Genomic DNA, 22,191 nt, shown 5'->3' with positions numbered 1-22,191 from the left:
CATCTCTTCAAAGAAAATATGCCAATGTCCAGAAAGCACATGAAAATGTGCTCAACATCATTAGCTCTCAGGAAAATGAAAATCAAAACCACAATGAGAAACCATTTCACATCCACTAGAATAGCTACTATTAATAAAACAGAAAGTAACAAGTGTTGGAGAAAATGAAGAGAAATTGGAATGTTCATTCATTACTGGTGGCAATGTAATATGGTTTGACAGCTGTGGAAGAGTTTGTTGGTTCTTTAGAAAACTAAGGATGGAACTACGATATGACCTGGCAATCCCATTACAAGGTATGTACCCAAAAGTATTGAAAGCAGGGACTTGAACAGATGTCCCTGCTTGCACACTGATGCTCACAGAAGCATTATTTACAATTGCCAAAAGATGGAAGCAACCCAAGTGTCCATCAACCAATGAATAGATAACATATATTATATACATACAATGGAATATTATTTAGCTGTAAAAAGGAATGAAGTCCTGATACATGTGACAATATGGATGAACCATGAAGACATCATGTTGAGTAAAATAGACACAAAAGGACAAATATTATATGATTTCTCTGATTTTAAACAATTAGAATAAGCAAATTCATAGAGTCAGAATCTAGGATATAGGTTACCAGTGGATGGAGTGAGGATAGGGAATGGGACATTAAGGCTTAAAACACACAGAGTTCCTATTTGAAATGATGAAAGTGTTCTGGTAATGGATGGTGGTGATGGTAACATAACATTGTGAATGCAATTAACACCACTGAAATACATATCTGAATATGATTAAAGGGGGGAAATGTTAGATTATACATATGGTAACAGAAGAAAATTGTTTTAAAAATCCATAAATTACAATACACAAACAATGAACCCTAACATAAACCATGGACTTTAATTAATAGCACAATTATAAAAATGGATGATCATCAATTTTAGCACATTTTCCATACCAATGTTAGGGTTGGGGTAGTGTATGGGAATCCTATATTTTATGTATCATTGTTCAGTAAAGTCACAACATCTCTAATAAAGAAAAAAATGGTACAGGGAAGTTTTTCTTCTTTTTCTATACTCTGAACAGTTCCAATAGTATCAGGATTTTCGTTCTTTATAAATTCACATAGAATTGCAACATGTACCTATTTGCTTACATTTTTTAGAAGGTTAGGCTTGAGTTCAATCTTTGATAATTTTGCCTACTTCTTTAAATAATTTTAACTGTGTAGACAATCTATCCTTTTGGGAATCAGTGTCAGAAAATATATCTTCCCACATAGCTATACCTTCACAATAAATTGTACCCTATAGCATTATAAAATGTCCTCCTTTATTTTGTTTAATACTTTGTGCTCCAAATTCATTTCATCTGATAGTAAGATTATGACTTCTGCCTTCTTTCTGTTCATGCTTTCACGGCATAATCTTGTCTATCTTTTTTACTTTTAACCTTTGTTAAATGCCTATCCTTTAGCCATTCTTCATTTATGCAACATAGTTGGATTTTCCTTTGTCACCCAATTTGACAAAATTTTCCTTTAATAGGTGGATTTAATTAACTTACATTTATTGCTATCACATATATTCTTGATCTTAGTTCTGTCATACTTTTTACATTGTGCTTTTTATTTTTATGGATTTAAAAGAGTATTCCCTTACGTGGACTACCTTTGCTTTATTTGTGTGTGTGTGGTTCTTCTAACAATTTGAAAGATTTGTATTTTTATTTTAGTAGTTTTATGCATAATACTTTATAAAATGCTCCCAATTTCCTTTTGCTTTATGTGGAAGTGAAAATTCCAACAGCACAAAAAAAGAATGTGAATGCTTTATAGTATTTCAATTTTACTAAAATTCTCTTTATGGACTACTACATTATAAACTTTAAACAATATTCAATAGAGATTTGGAAAGAATGCATAGTTTTGTACGTTGGGTAGTTTGTTAACTGTGTGATTGGAATTCTTTATAATATTCTCTACTCTACCTCTAACCCTTATCCCTTCTCTCTTAAGATAATGTCAGCAATTTCTTGTCCATTCTTCTAGGAAAGTTATTTATATATGTATTAGCATACATGTGAATAGCCTTTTAAATGTATAAAAATTAGATTGTTTTATAAACTGTTTTATAATCTGTTATTTTTAATTTAATAAAATTTAGAGATTTTTCATAGCCATACATGCAGATATACCTCATACTTTTAAAAAAATAATTATTAGAATAGTATTTTCCTCCCATGTGGTAGATATATTTTGGATATACTTTGTTCTTAACATCTAGTTTTCTTGCATAATAATCAAAGAATGTGGCTGTATATAATATTTGGAGTTTATTGCAATTTTTTTCATGGCCTGATACATAATAAAACTTTTTAAATGTTCCAAGGGGATTTGGAAAGAATGTATAGTTTTTGTATCTTGAGTAATTTTTTAAATGTGTATCATTCAAATTCTCTATAATGTTATAGATTTTTGTTTTACTGCTTGACCTGTCAAAAAGGAGGTATGGGTCTCCCATTATGATCGTAGTTTTTAAAATTCCCCTTGAATTTCTAACTTTTTTGTTTTTTATATATTTTGATGACCTTTGTCCATTTTATAATGGTTCTTGGCTTATTTTATTTTCTTAGTTTATTGTGTTTTATCAATACAAAAGATCTCGCATTGTGCTATCTGATGAGTCCTGCACTAAAATCTACATTTATGACAAATATTTCTTTATATATATATTTAGTTAACATTTGGCTGATACATCTTTGCCTACTTTTATGATCAACCAGTGACAGTTTGCTTTAAGTATGTCTCATGAAAAAAGCATGTAGTTGGATCTAACAGCTGTAAGAGGTCTGCAGGGAATGAAATGACATTTTTTTTTTGGAGTCTGCCAGTCCCAGATCTCAATTTTAGCTCTATCACTTACTGGACATGCAAATTATTTAACTCCCCCTCAACTCAGTTTCTTCATCTTTAAATCTGAACAATAGATTCATATTGGTTCTTACTCTAGGTTGTGATTTTAAAGCAATTTAAACTTGGTTACTCACAAAGGGAAGTTTCTGTTGACCCTCCTGGGAGGCAATGAACACCAAGCCATAAGGAAAGGCAGAGCTACCCCTACACTTCCTTCACTCTTCCTACGCTGAGTCTCTTCCATGACTTGCCTCTGCCCTGTCAATACCTTCCTCCAGAAAGGACCTGCCTCGAGCTCTCTCTGTCCCAAACTCTAAACCCTAGAGGACTCTTGACCTCTTTGAGGCTCATTTGTACCTCATCATTAAAGTTGAGGAAGAAGTATTTCCTAAAATGATGATGAGGAGACACTGGCAGATAAAGTTGTCCACCTTGGAGGCATGAAGGCAGGACTGTAGATAGATAATATATATATAAAACACCTTCCACAGAGTAGCTACCACACAGTAGGTACTCCATACATGCCAGGCTTTGCTGTTACATATTTCTGCTCTTTAGAATCATTGCTCCATTTAAACAGGGAATCTACGTCTATCAGTTAAGAGGACCCTTTTCCCCCAGCCTTGTCATGAAGTGGGAAGTACTTTAATCATAAAGTGTACTTTAATGCTGCATGGCTGTCGTTCAGCTATGGGATGATTCATTCAAGGAACAAACCATTCAACTTTTCTGAGCTTTGAAAACTGGACTCTTTCAAGTCAGTCCCAATCATCCAGGAGGATGAAACTCACCTTCACTTCTAGAAACTTAGAAACTGGACCAGTTTCTAATAACTAATTTATGCCAGGGGCGAGCTCCTCTGAAATTCCTCCATCCTTCATCTTCCTCAGTCTATCTTCCCATGTACTGAGATTTAGTGAGCCCGTGGTGTGGAGGCCCCACACTGTACTACTGAATGGTGTTTGTGAAGCTCCTTCTCAGTCCTGCCTCCATCTATGTTATCAGTCCTAAATGACTTCTTGAAATGGAGCAGCCTCCAACCCTTGCTGAATATCACACATCTGTTCTTTGGATGTTAGGCCTCGTTGTCTCACCCTGTGCAGTGAATAGAGCTGCCAACCTTGGTTCTCTGAGTTTGGGGGTCATAAACGCAGGGGGTTGGAGGCTTCAGCCTAAAGAGTGGGCAAGAAAGCAGAGGAAGCTGAGACTACATGTAGTGAGGGCTGAGGGGAATCAAGCCTAAATACCAAAGCCAGTTCTGACCTCGAGGGTCGGACACATGCCCTTGATTCCTGGAAGAAGCTCATACTTAAAGCTAGTTGATGGAAGCCTCTGAGACCCAGAGGATCAGAGGTCTCACAGGAAGATTTCTGCCTGGAGCCCAGGAAATTCAGGATGGGACCAAGGGAATGAAAGGCAGGTGCCAAAATAGCTACCTTTTCTAAAGCAGCCTCTTCTTAAGCCTCCACCATTCCTATCAGAGCCCTTGTGTATTTTCTTCATGGAGTTCATGTCATGCTACATCTTATTGATTTGTTTATTGTCTGCCTTTGCCATTACAACATAGGCTTTACGAGGGCAGGGCCGCACTGGTCTTGTTCGCTGCTCAATCTCTTCTGCCTCACCAGTGCCTGACACACAGTAGGTATTTTAAAACATATCCATAGAATGAATACATATGAATTTGGCCAGCAGGATGGAGGGTTGAGAGGGAGAGTGCCACTCAGTGGGTTTCATACACTCAGGATGCATTCCAAATATTCAGAATGATTTATTATACCAAGGTTAATTTTAGACCCACCAGTTGGTGGCCTGGGTTGCTATTGCCCTGAGTCAAAACTGATAACAGTCACCATTAAATCCAACAAGATGTGCCTGAAGAAGGCAGGGCTGACTCCTGAGAACCCTGAGTTAAAAAATTGTAGATAATGCTGTATTTGGGAAAAAGAAATTGTGTTTTAACTCTACATAGAATTGGTTGTTGAATGTATGAGAAGAACAAAATTGTGAAGGAAAACACTCAAAACCAAATGAGGCATTAATCATATACCACCCCAATTTCAGAGGTAAAAATCATAAAGGGGAAAAATGGGCATCTACTATTTCTTAGCAGCAATTGGAATGTCAGAAGTAATTGTGGAATTAGAGTCTTAAACATTATTAGGCAAGATACATTAACAAATTGCATGAGGAAAACTGAGGAGGAAAATGACCTGCTTCCCTCCTCTGACCTTTAATTAGCCACAAAGAGAAAATGCTTTAAAAATTCATGTCACTCCTGCCAACCAGGAACTTTTCAGAGCTCCTTGTGAATAGCGCTTTTTGTGTGGGGAGGTACCTGGTGACAGTCAGTTTAGAAAGTTGATTGGACTGATCAAAATTTATGTGATTTGAATCCAAGATAGGGAAAAAGCCACATGCATAAATCATTCTAATGAGTACTACTGGGAATTATGGACACATGTTTCTATGCAAGAAACTTAGACTATATCCAAAATTAGAAGAAATTGTAAGTAGAACCATTAAACCCAAATGGTGTTGCTTACCTTTCAGTAAACGTAGCTCAATAAACTTACTTCTCCCTGTTCTTTCCATGCCATGTCCTATTATAATGCAAAGGATTTTCTCTTGAATTTTGTTCCTGATAGTCCATGCTCTCCATTGGTTTCAGGTGAATAATTGGGGCCTTTTGGCAAGAGCAAAGTAAATAATCTTGTTTCGAATAATTCTAATTTAACTGAGACTAAGAAGACTTCGGTTTGATTCCCACCACCCCCCTCCACCCCAGCCCATCCCACTTTTGTTCCTTTTAGGTTCTTTTTCAAAAAGCTATATATAAGAAAACGTGGGTGAGACTAAGAACACTCCCCAAACAGGGATCCCTAACTTAAATCATAGACTATAGTTAATATAGGAGCTGGCAGAGAACAGGGCCCTGAGACCCCTCCAGGAATCCCCTGAGGGGATTCCTAGGCAGATGAAAGCCGGAAAGACCCCGCGGAGGCCAGGCCCACAGGGTCACATTTGGAACTCCCAGGCTCAAGAGGAAGCCCCGGGTAACTCCAAACAGAAAGGCCTCGCCATTGGTCCCCAAGTGCTAACAGGTGAGGATCGGAAGGCAACCACCCAGAACAGCAAAGAGCTGGGGCCCCTCCCCAGCTTCAGGAAAGGGGAGGAGGGAAGAGGAGCTTTAGTAAAGGCAACCGCCGCCTCCAAGCAGCCTCTCTGCCTGGAGGACGCCCACATTCACGTCTCAGGTGTGTGTACTTTTCTTTTTTCTCTTGTTTCTCAACAAACTGGCCTAATTAAACAGGCATGATCTTAAGTTCTTTTACACAAGATAGCCAAGAACCTAGAGGAAACAGCGCGTTCTGACAACACTTCTTCTATTCCTACTCTGCACAGAAATTCAATTGTTAATAAAATCGAGCTGGTCTAAAAGCTGAGGGAGGCCAAACCTGATGGGTCCACATCCTGGTGCGTTGTCAATCAAGTCAAATAATGATGCAATGATTCAAAAAATGAGTTTTTAAAGTCTTCAAACAAGGCACTTAGTTGAAGTTTAACTAAAGCTTCTTTTTAGTTCAGCTTTGTATTTTCTGATGAAACATATGGCTATTTTGAGGTTCAAGTTTCACCTCAACCAGTTATCAGTGTCGTTATCTGGTCCTGCACCTTGATAACTCATCTCTATTAGTAAGGGTTTGGGTCCTTCAACATAATATTCTCCTGGACTAAGTTTATCACCGGGTTGTTCAAAGAAGTGCACTGCCAGCCATAGTGGTAATCACGAGGTAGTCTGTGCTTGTATATTCAGAACCTCTTCAAATTCTGTCTCATTCTAACATTGCATAGCATTAGGTTGTTTCTTGAGCTGCCTTTCCAATGTAGGGCGTCTTCTGTACCAAAAGTGTAAAAGAGGATGTGGTTGATGGGTATGATCTTATGGATACTGGCCTGATGGCTGTCCTTGCTGCTGACTTGGTTGATTCCATGGGGCAGTGGGACATCAAGGACAAGAAAGAAGGGAGACAGGAGAGTTCTCCAGGTAGGGAGTCAGCATCTGCTTGCAACCTCAGCAGTCCTTACTGTGATTAAACTGGAAAGTCCTACCTCACAGTGGCTCTGATTTCTATATCTACCCAAAGTACCCAAAGTACTGAGATAGAAAGTCCTATAAAGGAACTGTTTGATGAAAAACCTTCTTGTAATCCCAGTTGGAAGGTACTTTGAAAGCTAATCATTTTGCCCCTTCTTGCTCCTCCTCAGGCCACATCTTCCTTGTTTTCTCACCTATTTGGGACATTTAAAAATAAATTCAGCTCTGAGCTACAGCAGTGACATCAATACCGTCTTCTTCTTCATTCTGGTACACAAACTCAGCAAGTGGACTGTTTTGATGTGCATGGGCTGAAACCCTTCTCCTACCCAGTTCTGATGTGCATACTGGTTTTCCAGCATGCACTCATACCCATCAATTAGTATGGCAGGATGCCCACTTAAACAAGGTGCAGAGCCAATTTCAACACAGCAATGTGCCAGTCCAGTCCTGGCCCTGGAACTGAGCAAGTGACATAGCATGGCCACAGAGATCCTTCCTTGAGGATGGTCCTGCCAATGGAGGACTCACATTACGTTCCAGGGAACTGTCAACGTGGAAATCTTTAATCGCCATGCATCATTCTTATTCTCTTCTTTGTCTTGGTTGGAAAAGAAATTAGTATTATAGGAGTTTGTGGATTCGGGATTGTTCTTTTAAAATGAAAAATTCTCTTGTAGTAGCAGATGTGGATGCTGTGAAGAACAGAAGGGCACAATGAGAAGTGTAGGGTGATCCTTTATTCCCACAGCCACGAATTTCCCTGACAGTAGGGAAAGCATGACCCTGACCAGCAGCAGAGGCCGCTGGATGTGCTTGTTTTAGGAGCTGGAAAAGGTGGCTCTGATAGTTTTAGATAAAAAATACTAAGCAGAAATACCATAGCAATGGTCTCTCCCAGGAAACTCTCCATTCTGGCTCATCATTAAATGTCTCCAATGGGTTAAGAGGCTGAGGGAAAAGAAGAATTAAGTAGACTAGAGCTGCAAGGTGGGGAAAATAATCACCCATTAGTTTAAATAACTTATAAATGAAAAGGAGTGGTGAAGCTTTGCTTTCACCAAGCAACCAACCCAAACCATAAAAAGTCTACCCATTCAAGAACTGTCCGCAAGGTGGAATGAACTTTTTGAATAGTGAGGTAAGTCCACTTAAGTGTCCTGGTGCCACCTGAGTACAGGAAAGCAAAGGGAATGATGATGTTTTTTTCATTAGGTGGGTAGGTTTATTTTATACTCATTTTATTTGGCTATATTTTCCCTTTTTAATCCCAAAAAGAAAGTATTATTACTTTTTTTAAAAGCAAGGAACAACAACAACAAAATAAACAGTTCGTTTTGGAGAAATAAGATGGCAAAGTGTACAAAAAAAAGGAATTTGGGAGACATGAAAAAAGGTTTTTTGGACAAGTAAAGGCATTAAAATAAAAGACAGATTGGCAAGGAGAAGGAATCGCTGATGAAATACAGGAAGACTTTCCAGAGCCTGCTCTGCTGTAACACTCACAGGGTAGAGCCAGTGAAGCCCTTATTCCACAGAAATGTAAGAAAGTGTTGTACTTGTTGCAGCTGATCTGCCTCAGGACTCTCTTCAGTTTGCTAAGTAAGCATTACCTCTAGTAGAGTAAACCTTGTTCACTGGGACCCCTTAGAGTCACCACTGTGAGTGCTATTGAGGCACCACGCTTTTAAGGCACCGAGCCCATAGACTCCACGGTGGGCCGGTGCCCCGGCAGACCGGCTCATGAGAGCCATTGATTAAATTTTCAGGAATTTTGCCATGTGGTTGTTATACATGGGAATTATTAAATATTAAATTATATAAACTTATAATTTAAGTCATATTAAAAATGAAGGTAATAAGTACTCAAAACTCATCACTTTCTAATTATTTTACTCTATCTATGGTCTGAGGGTTTTTTTTTTTGCAGCTATTATATATGCATAGTGAAAATACTACATAAAGATGTGCTACTGTCCATCTCTTTCCAGCTCTGTGTTTAATGACATCACATTGGTCCCTTGAAATTGACCATGCTGGGAGTGTTCACACCATGGAAATCAGTAAATGCTACAAACTAGTGCTGTCTTCCCCCCTTCCCCCAGAGACCTGGCTGTTAAACATTTACCAGGACATCACTGCCTGATGATGATAAATGATATAAAAAGCCAGCACTCATGTTCTAAAATGAAGCAGGAAAGAATACCTCACACCCCCCCTTTTAAATTATTCTGCATTTTCCCAAAGCTGAGCTCTGCCTTGGATTCCCAAAGTCCCAAAGATGCAGACATAAGCAGGATACCAAAGGAGGGTGCAGGAGATAAATGACACCAGCAGTGCGGAGGACTGCCCTCCCTTGAGCCTGAGGTGCTGTCCCTGAACCAAGTGCCCAACTTTTCTCTTAGAACCAATTCTTCCCCAGATGTTTCCTCACCCCTTCATGTTCACGTGCTGCTGCTGCCTGTCCTGAAGTCCTGCTTAGCCTCGTGTTCCGAGTCTAGATGTAAGTGATGAAGTTCTGGGTTACAGTGATGCTAATAGGAATAGAAAAAAGCCCACACAGGACAGATTTGATCAAGAAAGAGGAAATGATTATGCTTTGTCTCTAATTAGTTATAGGCGAGGAAAGAGAAAATCAAGTCAAAGATAATTCTGTTTAGCATCCTCTGACCCCACTGGGTTCAGACAAGAAGCTGTCAGGAATGGAAAGAAGAATAAATTTTGTCAATAACTCATAGTTGAGGGGAGTTTAGCATTTCTATTTTCAATCCTAAGAATAAGTAGTAATAATGATCGATGTGGGGAGGTGATTATATTGGCTTGAAAAACTTCTCAAAGATTGAAATACTTTTTTAAAAAAGTTAGAACTACGGGGAGAATTTAAATGCTCATTCAATTTGATGGTAGTTTCTTTTATACCTTATCTGAGTTGATCTATCTGCGCTATTGGACAGTGCTGGCCAAGCCTTCTTTTGAAACATTCTTCTCACTTAGCATCTAGCAGGCCCTCTCTCCTGGTTGTGCAGATGCTTCCCCACAAGTATCTTTCCAGCCTCTTCTGCTTCTGCACACTCCTTAAATGTTGACACTGTCCAGCATACAACTAAGTTTGGGGACACAGATTTTTAAAATTAAATGTAATTTTGTTAATGTATGAACAGGATATAACCATAAAAAACACGATAGCCTGGTGATATCACCATGATGGTGGAGGAGACACTCCAGGGTTCCACAGAAGTTTTAAACAACAAGCAAAAACTGGGGAAACCATCTTTCTCTGGAGCTCTGGAAAACAGTTAAAGGATTGCAATAACTAGGGGAGCACTGAACCAAGAAAAGGGTAACTTAAAAATGGTAGGAAACCTCATGGTATCTTTGCTGTTCCTTTGCCTACCTGCTCCCCACCTCAGTGCAGAGTTGGCCCACATTCCCAGTGTAGCCTTGGTCCCAGTTCCAGAGGAAGCAGAGTAACACTTGGGCACATACTTCAGTACATATGTGCCTGTCCCAATCTGTCTGGTGGGAAGACTCATTTCAGGCTTACCATACCAGAGCTTGCCTTAGACATGGAGGTGATACACAGAAGACCTAGAGCACCGAAGAAGAATGATAAAGTTAAGGCTGCTTGGGGCAAAGGAGTGCCAGTTTTAGGAATACAATGTGGCATCAGGGACCTGGAGGAAAGACTGTTTGCTGGGGAAAGGGGAGCATTCAGATCTGTATGGATAGGGGAATTTGTAAGGCCTCACACAAGCACATATACACAGAAAAGACCAAGAAGGATCCTACACTTTTGCCTATGGTTGTCTTTAGATGCATTGTTAGGCATGCTGAGCTCTAAAGGAGAAAATGAGCACAGGCTAATCTGCAAAGACTGGAAAAGGATTTGTTTTTGTTGCTGTTAGATCCCAGAATTCAAAGAAATCTCTGTTATAACAGTAGTTGGATACGAGCTTAGGGATCAGACACCTCACTAACTAAATTCCAGAGGTAACATATTAAAATATTAAAATACCCGGTATGCAGCAAAAGATTATCAGGCATACAAAGAAAAAGGAAATGATGGACCATGCAAAAGACTAAGAGAAAATATTAGAAATCATTAATGTTGCAAACTAGATTTTGGACATACCAAATATTTTAAAAATTGTCTCAAATATGCTAAAAAAAACAGAGGAAAACACAGACAAAGAACAAAAGGATATCAGGAAAATGATACATGAACAGAAAAGATCATTTCAATAAAGAGGTAGAAATCATAAAGAGGAACCAAACAGAAATACTAGAGGAGAAGACCACAGTAACTGAAGTAAAAAAAAAAAATTCTCTGGAGGGGTTCTAAGCAGATTGGAGCTGGCAGGAAAATCAGCAAACTTACAGATAAGACTGTTGAAATTGTGCAGTTGGTAAAGCAAAAAGGAAAAAAAATAATAAGAAAAATGAACTAAAGCCTAAGAAACCTGTGGGACAATATTGACTATATCAACATACACATTATGGAAGTCACAGAAGAAGGAAAAGGAGAGGAGGGTGGCAGAAGGAATATTAAAAGAAATAATGGCTGAAAACTTCCCAAATTTAACAAAAGACATGTATACACATATCCCAGAATTGCACTGAACTCCTAACAGTATAAATTCAGAGAGATTCACACTGAGACATATTGTACTCAAACAGTCAAATGCCAAAGACAAAGAATCCCAAAAGCCACAAAAGAGAAGGAATAAATCAGGTCCAAGGGACCTTCAATAAGAGTAAGTGCCAGCTTCTCATAAAAAATCATGGAAAAGAAGGCAGTGGGATAACATTTAAATGCTGAAAGCAAAAAAATTTCAACCAAGAATACTATATCCAACAAAACTTTTTTCAGTGAGGGAGAGATTAAGACATTCCCAGATAAACTCAAGTTGAGGGAGTTAATCACTGCTAGACTGACCCTACAAGAAAATCTAAAGGGAGGCCTTCAGGTTTAAAGGAAAGGATTAGACACTAAGAACAAAACCACATGAAGAAATAAAGATCTCTGTTAGGAGTATGATGTGGGCAAATATAAATGCTAATACTATTTTATTTTTGGTTAGTAATTCCACATTTTACTTCTTACAGGATCTACAATGAAAATACATAAAAAGTAATGATAAATCTATGGTTTTGTACACAGTGTATAAAGACATAAGACATTAAAGTGTGGGAATGGAGGGAGTATAAGAACATAGTTTATATATACTATTGATGTTAAGTTGGTATCAAATAAAATGGAATTGGTATAGATTTAGGATATTACATTTAAGTCCCATGGTAACCACAAATAAAATATCTGAAAAGTATTCAAAGAAGGCATGAGAAGGAATTCTGAAGGGTTCATTCCAAAAGATAAACTAAAAATAAAAATAGACAGTAAGGGAAGTATTGAGGGACAAAAAAGGGTATAAAACATTCAAAGACCAAATAGCAAAATGGCAGAAGTAAGTCCTACATTATCAGTAGTTAATTTAAATGTCCATGGGTTAAACCCTCTAGTTAAAAGACAAAGACTGGCAAAATTGATAATGAAGCATCATCCAGCTATATGCAGTTTATAAGAGACTCACCTTAAATTCAAACCCCCAAGTAGGCTGAAAGTGAAAGGATGGGAAAAAAATATTCCATGTAAATAATAACCAAAGTACAGTGGTGGTAGTTGTATTAATATCAGACAAAATAGACTTTAAATAAAAAAATGTTACAGGGGACAAGGAAGGTCACTATATAGTAATAAAAGGGTGAATTCAGCAAGAAAATATAAAATTATCAACACTTATGAATCTAACAACAAAGCCCCCAATATACGAAGCAAATATTGACATATTTGAAGGGAGAAAGAGATGATTCTACATTAACAGGAGGAGACTTCAGTACATAACTTTCAATAATGGGTAGAACATCTATACAGAGTATCAGTAAAGAAACAGAGGACTTGAACAATACTATAAACCAATGAGATCTGACATATATAGACACTGCATCCAACAACAGCAAAATACACATTCTTCTGAAGTACACATGAACTTTCTCAAGGATAGACCATATTTTAGGTCATAAAACAAGTCTCAATAAGTTTTTTTTTTAAGATTTATTTATTTCTCTCCCCTCCCCCCCCCCCCACCCCGGTTGTCTGTTCTCTGTGTCTATTTGCTGCGTCTTCTTCTTTGTCCGCTTCTGTTGTTGTCAGTGGCATGGGAATCTGTGTTTCTTTTTGTTGCGTCATCTTGTTGTGTCAGCTCTTTATGTGTGCGGCACCATTCCTGGGCAGGCTGTACTTTCTTTTGCACTGGGCAGCTCTCCTTACGGAGTGCACTCCTTGCATGTGGGGCTTGGCACTCCTCGTGCATCAGCACTGCGCATGGGCCAGTCCAGGGTTTGAACCATGGACCTCCCATGTGGTAGACGGACGCCCTAACCACTGGGCCAAGTCCATAGCCCTCAATAAGTTTTAAAATATTCAAATCATATAAAGTATCTTCTACAACCACAATGGAAGGAAGCCTGAAATTGATAACAGAGGAAAAGTGGAAAATCCACATATATGTAGAAATTAAATACTATAGTCTTAAATAACCAATGGTCAAAGAAGAAATCACAAGGAAAATTAGGAAATGCCTTGAGACAAAAAATAAATAAAAACACAACATACCAAAACCCATGGGATGAAACAAAGGTAATACTCAGAGGGAAATTTATAGCTGTAAATGTTTGGATTAAGAAAGAAGAAAGAGCCACCAGCAGGTGGCTTGATTAATGAATTGTTGGCATAGCTGGTGCAGCTCTCTAATTGCTGGGGTGGCAGTCTCCAGTCTGAGCCAGGATGGCAGCTACTGTGGTGGGCCCAGGTGACAGTGCCATCTTGTGCCCTGGGCTAGTGGGGAGGTCAGGGAGGAGGCATTGGGACACAGGGGACTATGGGAATGGCCAAGAGTCTGAGGAACTGGAGCCTGAGGGCCTGCTGGCAGAGCCTAGGCAGAGCCCAGCCCTAAGAAGCCCTGCCCAGACCCATGGCCCCTGGCCCCCAGCAGCCTGGTGGGACTGGTGGAGGATGATCCAGGGGACAGCATCATTAAGGACCTGGAGCTAGAAGTGATCAAAACTGGAGTCAGGGAGAGGGAGTAAGAGACTGAGAAGCTAAAGGAGGTGCAGAATGAGGTAGAGAAGCAAATGAAATGAGTCCACCTCTAGGCAATGCTTTCTCTGTGATCACATCCATTGAAAAGATGGAGGGTGATGCTCATTCCATCTGTGTTGGTAATGTGGGCTATGGTAACAACAACAGAAGAGCTGGACACACACTTTTATGGCTATGGTTCAGTCAACTCTGTTACTATACTCTGACAAATTCAATGGCCATTGAAAAGGATTTGCAAAATAGAGTTCCTGACAAAGAGTCAGTGAGGACCTCCCCCACCTTAAATGAATGCCTTTTTAAAGGGAGACAAGTCAAGGTGATCCCAAAACAAACCAACAGACCAGGCATCAGCACGACAGACCCTGGTTTCCCATGAGCTCATACCATGCCTGGACCACTGTATTAGTCAGCCAAAGGGGTGCTGATGCAAAATACCAGAAATCTGTTGGATTTATAAAGGGTATTTATTTGGGGTAGGAGGTTACAGATACCAGGCCATAAGCATAAGTTACTTCCCTCACCAGTCTATTTTCATGTGTTGGAGCAAGTTGGCTACCAATGTCTGCAAGCGTTCAGGCTTGCTGGGTTCCTCCCTTCCAGGGTCTTGCTTCTTCTTGGGCTCAAGGTTCCTCTCTTCCCAGGGCTTGCTTCTTCCTGGGCTCAGGGTTCTTCTCTTCCTGGGGCTTGCTTCTGTTTCCTCTCTGAGTTTACATCCTGGTGCTCCAGTTTAAGGCTTCAACATCAAACTCCAACATCAAAACTCCAACATCAAAAACCCTCAACTCTGTCCTTTGCCATGTCCTTTATCTGTGAGTCCTCACCCACCAAGGGGTGGGGACTCAATGCCCTAATGACATGGCCCAATCAAAGCTCTAATCATAACTTAATCATGCCCAGGTACAAACCAGATTACAAACATAATCCAATATCTATTTTTGGAATTCATAACCATATCAAACTGCTATAACCACCAACTGCAATAGTACCTGCTCTTCATTCTAAAGTGGTTTTAACAGCAGGCACAAGATTATACCTACAATGACCAGGCTAAAGTGACATTGTGGTATTCTCCTTACTTTTAAGAGTGTATTAGGAGGAGAGACAGGAAAAAAGAAAAAAGAAAGAATTTTAAAAAAAGAAGAAAGATTGCAAATCAGTGACCTAACGTCACATCTGAAGGAACTAGGAAAAAAAAGATTAAACTAAACCCAAACTGAGCAGAAGGAAGGAAATTATAAAGATTAGAGCAGAGACAAATGAAATAGAGAATAGGAAAATATACAGAGGATCAATGAAATGAAAAGTTGGTTCTTTGAAAAGATCAATAAAATTGACAAACCATTAGCTAGACTGACAAAGAGAGAGGATGCAAAAACCAAAACTCATAACTGAAGGGGGGAACATTTCTACTGAACTTAAAGAAATAAAAAGAATTATGAAAGGATACTATGAATAATTATTCACCAACAAATTAGTTAAAGTAGATGAAATGGACAAATTCTTAGAGACATACAAATTACCTAATCTGACTCAAGTAGAAATAGAAGATCTCAACAGACTAATAACAAGTAAAGATATTGAATCAACAATCAGAAACCTTCCACCCTAAAAAAAAGTCCAGAATCAGATGACTTCACTGGCGAATTTTGCCAAATATAAAAAGACTTTTGCCAAATATACCAGTCCTTCTCAAACTCATTCAAGAATTCAATGAAATGTTTCAAGAATGTTTCCTAATTCATTCTATGAGATCAGCATCACCTTAATACCAAAGACAAAGATATCACAAGAAAAGAAAATCAGAAGCCAGTACCTTCAGAATGAATATAGATGTGAAAATCCTCAACAAAATACTAACAAATTGAATACAACAATACACTAATAAGATTATACTCCATGATCAAGTCAAATATATTGAAGGAATGCAAGGGTAGTTCAACATAAGAAAATCAATCAATGTAATACACCACATTAAGAGAATGAAAGAAAAAAGCCACACAAACATATCAATTGATGAAGAAAAGACATTTGACAAAATCCAGCACCCTTTCTAGATAAAAACACACTGAAAAATAGGAAAAGAAAGAAGCTTTCTCAACATGGTAATGTGTGTATATTGTATATATGAAAAACACGCAGCTAACATTGTACTCAACAATGAAAGACTGAAATCTTTCCCACTGAGATTGGGAACAAGACAAGGATGTGCACAGTCAGCACTGTTATTCAATATTGTACTAGAACAATTAGGCAAGAAAAAAATAAAAATCATCCAAATAGGAAAGGAAGAAGTAAAACTTTTGCTGTTCACTGCTGATAGGATCCTATACCTAGAAAATCCTGAAAAATCTCCCAAAACACTACTAGAACTAATAGATGAATTCAATAAAGTAGTGGGTTACAAGAATAACATGCACAAATCAGTAGTGTGAGCAATCAGAGGAGGAAGTTGGAAAAAATTCCATTTACAATAGTGACTAAAAGAATTGTATATTTAGGAATAATCTTAAATAAGGACATAAAGGACCTATATTCAGAAAACTACAAAACATTGCTAAAAGAAGACCTAAATAAATGGAAGGACATTCCATGTACATGGATTTCAAAACTAAATATCATTAAGGTGTCAGTTCTACCTAAAGTGATTATATAGATTCAATGCAATTCCAATTTAAAAATCCAGCAGCCTTTTTTTTTATATACACATGGAAAAGCCAATTATCAAGTTTGTTTGGAAGAGCAAGGAGCTCCAAATGGTAAAAAAAAAAAAAAAAAAAGGTCTTTAAAAAGAAGAATGAAGTTGGAGGACTTGTACTTCCTGTCTTTAAAGCATATTATATTACATAGCTATAGTGGTAAAATAACAACAACAACAACAACAACAACAAAAAACCCATGTGATTCTGGCATAAAGATAGACATATTGACCAATGGAACTGGATGAAGAATTGAGAAATAGATCTCCACATCTATGGTCAAGTGATTTTTGACAAGGCTGTGTCTTGTCATATTGACCCACACAGTTGGGTCAGAACAGTCTATTCAACAAATGATATTGGGAAAACTGGATATCCATAGCTAAAAGAAAGAAGGGATCCCTATCTCAGATCTTATAAAAAAATTAACTCATAGGGAAGCGGACTTGAACCAGTGGATGGGGCATCCGCCTACCACATGGGAGGTCTGTGGTTCAAACCCCGGGCCTCCTCAACCTGTGTGCAGCTGGCCCAAGCTCAGTGCTGACGTGTGCAAGGAGTGCCATGGCATGCAGGAGTGCCCCCCGCACAGGGGAGCCCCATGCTCAAGGAGTGTGACCAGTAAGGAGAGCTGCCCAGCACGAAAGAAAGTGCAGCCTGCCCAGGAATGACGCCGCACACACAGAGAGTTGACGCAGCAAGATGATGCAACAAAAAGAGACACAGATTCCCATGCAGCCGACAACAACAGAAGTGGACAAAAGAACACGGCAAATAGACACAGAGAACAGACAATTGGGGCGGGGGGGCGGGGGACGGGAGAGAAATAAATTAAAAAATAAATCTTTTTAAAAAATTAACTCATAATGGATTAAGGACTTAAATATAAAAGCTAGAACCATAAGACTCTTAGAAAAAAATGTAGGGAAACATCTTCAAGATCTTGTGGTAGAGGGTAGTTTCTTAAACGTTATACCCAAAGCACAAGCAATGAAAGAAAAAAATAGATAAATGGAACTTCCTCAAAATTAAACACTTTTGTGCTTCAAACGACTTTGTTAAGAAAGTGAAAATGCAGCCTACTCAATGGGAGAAAATTTTTGGAAACCACATACCTGATAAGGGTTTGAACTTCATGCTATATACAGAGATCATACAAACTCAAGGATAAAAAGATAAGTAACCAGGAAGTGGACTTGGCCCAATGGATAGGGGTCTGCCCACCACATGGGAGGTCCGCATGGTTCAAACCCCGGGCCTCCTTGACCTGTTTGGAGCTGGCCCATGTGCAGTGCTGATGCGCGCAAGGAGTGCCCTGCCATGCAGGGGTGTCCCGGCGTAGGAGAGCCCCACGCGCAAGGAGTGCACCCCGTAAGGAGAGCAGCCCAGCGCGAAAGAAAGTGCAGCCTGCCCAGGAATGGTGCCACACACACGGAGAGCTGACACAACAAGGTGTCGCAACAAAAAGAAACACAGATTCCCAGTGCTGCTGATAAGGATAGAAGTGGTCACAGAAGAGCACACAGCGAATGGACACAGAGAGCAGACAATGGGGGGAGGGGAGGGGAGAGAGAGAAATAAAAAATAAATCTTAAAAAAAAAAAGATAAGTAACCCAATTAAAATGGACAAAAGACATGAGCATAAATTTTTCCAAAGAATACAAATGGCCAAAAAGCATATTAAAAGATGCTCACCATCACTAGCTCTTAGGGAAATTCAGATCAAAACTATAATGTTATACCATTTCACGCCTTACAGAATGGCCATTATTAAAAAAACAAAACTGTATGTGCTGGAGAGGATGTGGAGAAATAGAAATACTCCTTCACTGTTGGTGGAGATGTAAAATGATGCAGCCTCTGTGGAGGACAGTTTGACGGGTCCTCAGGAAGCTAAATATAGCACTGCCATATGATCTGGCAACCCCACTACTAGAAATATATTTGGAAGAACTGAAAGCAGGTACATGAACAGACATTTGCACAATGTTCATAGCCACATGATTCACAATTGATAAAAGATGGAAACAATCCAACTGTCTATCAGCCAATGAATGGATAAACAAAATGTGGTATATACATATGATGGAATACTATTCAGCTGTAAGAAGAAATGAACTTGGGATGCATGCGACAACATGGATGAATCTTGAGGACATTACATTGAGTGAAATAAGCCAGACACACACAAAAAATACTGAATGTTCTCACTAAGAGGAACTAAATGCAATGAGTAAACTCACACAGTTTAACTATAGAGTATAGTTACTAGGAGATAGAATGTGGTTTGAGAAGGGGGACCTGATACTCAATGTATATAGAATGTTTAACAAGGATTGTAAATGGGGGAAATGGTTAGAGTCGATGATAACACATCATAGTGAGTATAATCCACACTACTGATTTATAAGTGTGATTGTGGCTGAAAGGGGTCATCTAAGGAACTTAATGTCAATTGACAGAAAGTAGAGGATAATCTACAGACTGTATAATATAGTGATTTTCATGGTGAGTGATGATTGTGGTTAATAGCACATATACAAGAATATTCCTCTATTACAAGGTGTTAAGAGTGTGGAGATACCTGGGGAAAATATAACTAATGTAGCATAAAGATTATAGTTTAACAGTAATACTCTAATATTCTTACAGCAATGGCAAAGAATTTATTATATCAATGCTATGAGTCAATAATGGGGAATTTAAGTGGTTTGGGATTTTTCTTTTGGAATAATGAAAACTTTCTGGAATGGACTGAGCTGGTGACAGCACAACTCTGATGAAACTGAGAGCCACTGAGTGTACATTTTGGATGGATTATACAAGGCAGGGAACCATATAACACAGTGAACCCCATGGTGAATGATGGACTGTGGTTAACAGTACAAATGGGAGAATGTTCTCTCATAAACTATAACAAATATATAATACTAATACACGGTGTTAATAATAGGATGGCTTATGGGAGAAATACACCAAATATAAGCTATTGACTATAAATAACAGTAATATTATGATGCTGTTCTTTCATCATTTGTAACAAATGTGTCACAACAATGTAATGTGTTGGTGGTGGGATGATGTATGGGAATCCTATATGGTTTGCATGATTGTTTTAACTTAACAACTTCTCAAATAAAAAAAGAAATTAAAAAAGAACATTAAAAAAACATAGTATATCCCCCCCCCGAAAAAAAGTAGATTGAGGATTTAAATACTAAAAAAAGAAAAGAGAAAAAAAATCCAATAACCTTCTTTGCAGAAATGGAAAAACTAATCATCAAATTCATATGAAAGGGCAAGGGAACCCAAATAGCCAAAAAGACCTTGAAAAAAAAGAACAATGTTGTTGGACTCACACTTCCCAATTTCAAAACTTTTTACAAAGCTATGGTAATCAAAAGAGTGTGGTGCTGACACAAAGGCAGACATGAACTAATGAAATAGAATTGAAAATTCAGAAAGAAATTCCCACATATTTGGTTAACTGGTTTTTGACAAGGGTGCCAACTCCACTCAATGGGAGAATAGTGTCTTTCAACAAATGGTGCCAGAGAAAGTGGATATCTGCATGCAAAAGAATGAAAGTGGACCCATACCTCACTCCATATACAAAATTTAACTCAAAATGGATCAATAACTGAATATAAGAACTGAAACTATAAAACATATAGAAGAAAATATAGGAAAACACCTTCAGGAACTTATATTAGACAATGGGTTTTTAGACTTTATATCAAAAGCAGGAACAATGAAAGAAAAAAATTGATAAATTGGATTTCATCAAAATTAAAACCTTAGGTGCATCACAGAATATTAATAAGAAAATGGAAAAAAAACCCTACAGAACAGGAAAAATTGTTTAGAAATCATATATCTGATAAGGGTTTAATATCCAAATATGTAAAGAACACCTACAACTCTATAACAAAAAGGCATAGCTCAATTTAAAAATGACAAAGGACTTCATAAACATTTTTCCAAAGAAGATATACAAATGGCTGAGTAGCATATAAAAATCTGCTCAATGTAATTAGCCATTAGGGAAATGCAAATCAAAACCAAAATGAGAATATCAGGCCTCCCCAGGATGGGGTACAACACTGTCCTGCTCATTGTATGTGTCTCCACCCAATGATATAACACAATATGACAAGATGAGCACTCACACACACACTAGAAGCCCACCCCAGGTGCACCCTGTGCCAGATGCCCCCCATCAAACACCTTAAACAAGTAACCTTTCCTTATTATATTTTTTAAAGAGTTTTCTCAACATTATAGTTTCAGTCACATACCTGACAATCTCCTATGTTCACCGGCTCCCCCCAAGCCCTACCCCCAATTCCATGGACATCTGACCCATCCTCCCAACCCTAGGCCCCCTGAAGCCTGCAAAGCCCCACCCAATAGTATCCCTATGCCCCCATCTTATCCCTTCACTGCACAATTATTCACCTCCATTTTATCATAGATTTCGCCCGTGTAGGTGTCGGCTCACAACCTTTCTCTCCCCCACTATTTCCTGTAAGCATATGAAGCAACCAGAAAGAGGCCTTGAATAAAAGGGGGAAATGGTAAAGACAAATGAGTTTATATGGCTAAGAAACATCAAAATGAGTCAGGAGGTCATCAGAGGGGTAGAACTTATACATATCTCAGCAGGATCCCAGAGATAGTCAAAGTAGATACAACCCCAGGTACTGGTTCTTCTGAGGGCTACAGAGACACATAGGTTCTATGGTCATGACAGATGGCTCTGGAGTTCATTGTCTTGCCAATAGACCCTACTTTGTAATTTGTGCTCCTGATTGTGATGGAGTTGGACTCAGATGTGACCATTCTACACATGCCTCTTCTATCACTTTTACTGAACCCGTGATTGGTGCTGGCATGGGTGTATGCTTAGGAGACTTGAATCCCTGGACTGTCCATGTGTCAGCTGGGCCCTGAGCCTCAGCAGAGTTGTAACACCTACTCTTCAGGTCATTGGACTTACCCAGGTCAGCTCATGGGGAGGTGAGAATGGTCAACCACTACACCAGGGAACAGAGAGTGTCTACAACTGCAAGCAGGAGAATCACATCCATCAGTCATGTGGGATCTAGGCCCTCTCTCAATGTAGAGGTGGAGCAGACATCGCCATCCCAGGGGCCACAGGATGGAGGAATATAATATGGATTGGAGTGGACTTGCTGGTATTCTGCTATAGAACTGTTGTGACTCTAGCAATGGAAGAAATTGAATCATTGATGTGGAGACGGTGTCCACAGGAGTTGCTGAGGGCAGGGAGAGGGAGGAAGAGGTGTGATACGGGGCATT

The 22,191-nt window shown here is 38.9% G+C and overlaps 1 pseudogene; it reads left to right on the top strand.

The window, feature by feature from the left end:
* Window positions 1–12,469: 12,469 nt before the first annotated feature.
* On the top strand, window positions 12,470–15,254 carry LOC101438264 (polyadenylate-binding protein 2 pseudogene; annotated as a pseudogene).
* Window positions 15,255–22,191: the final 6,937 nt, after the last annotated feature.

Source organism: Dasypus novemcinctus, chromosome 1 (genome assembly GCF_030445035.2).
Source record: "Dasypus novemcinctus isolate mDasNov1 chromosome 1, mDasNov1.1.hap2, whole genome shotgun sequence".
Classification (NCBI taxonomy): Eukaryota; Metazoa; Chordata; class Mammalia; order Cingulata; family Dasypodidae; genus Dasypus; species Dasypus novemcinctus.
Note: the sequence above shows the minus strand (reverse complement) of the source record. Positions and strands in the feature narration are given on the sequence as shown.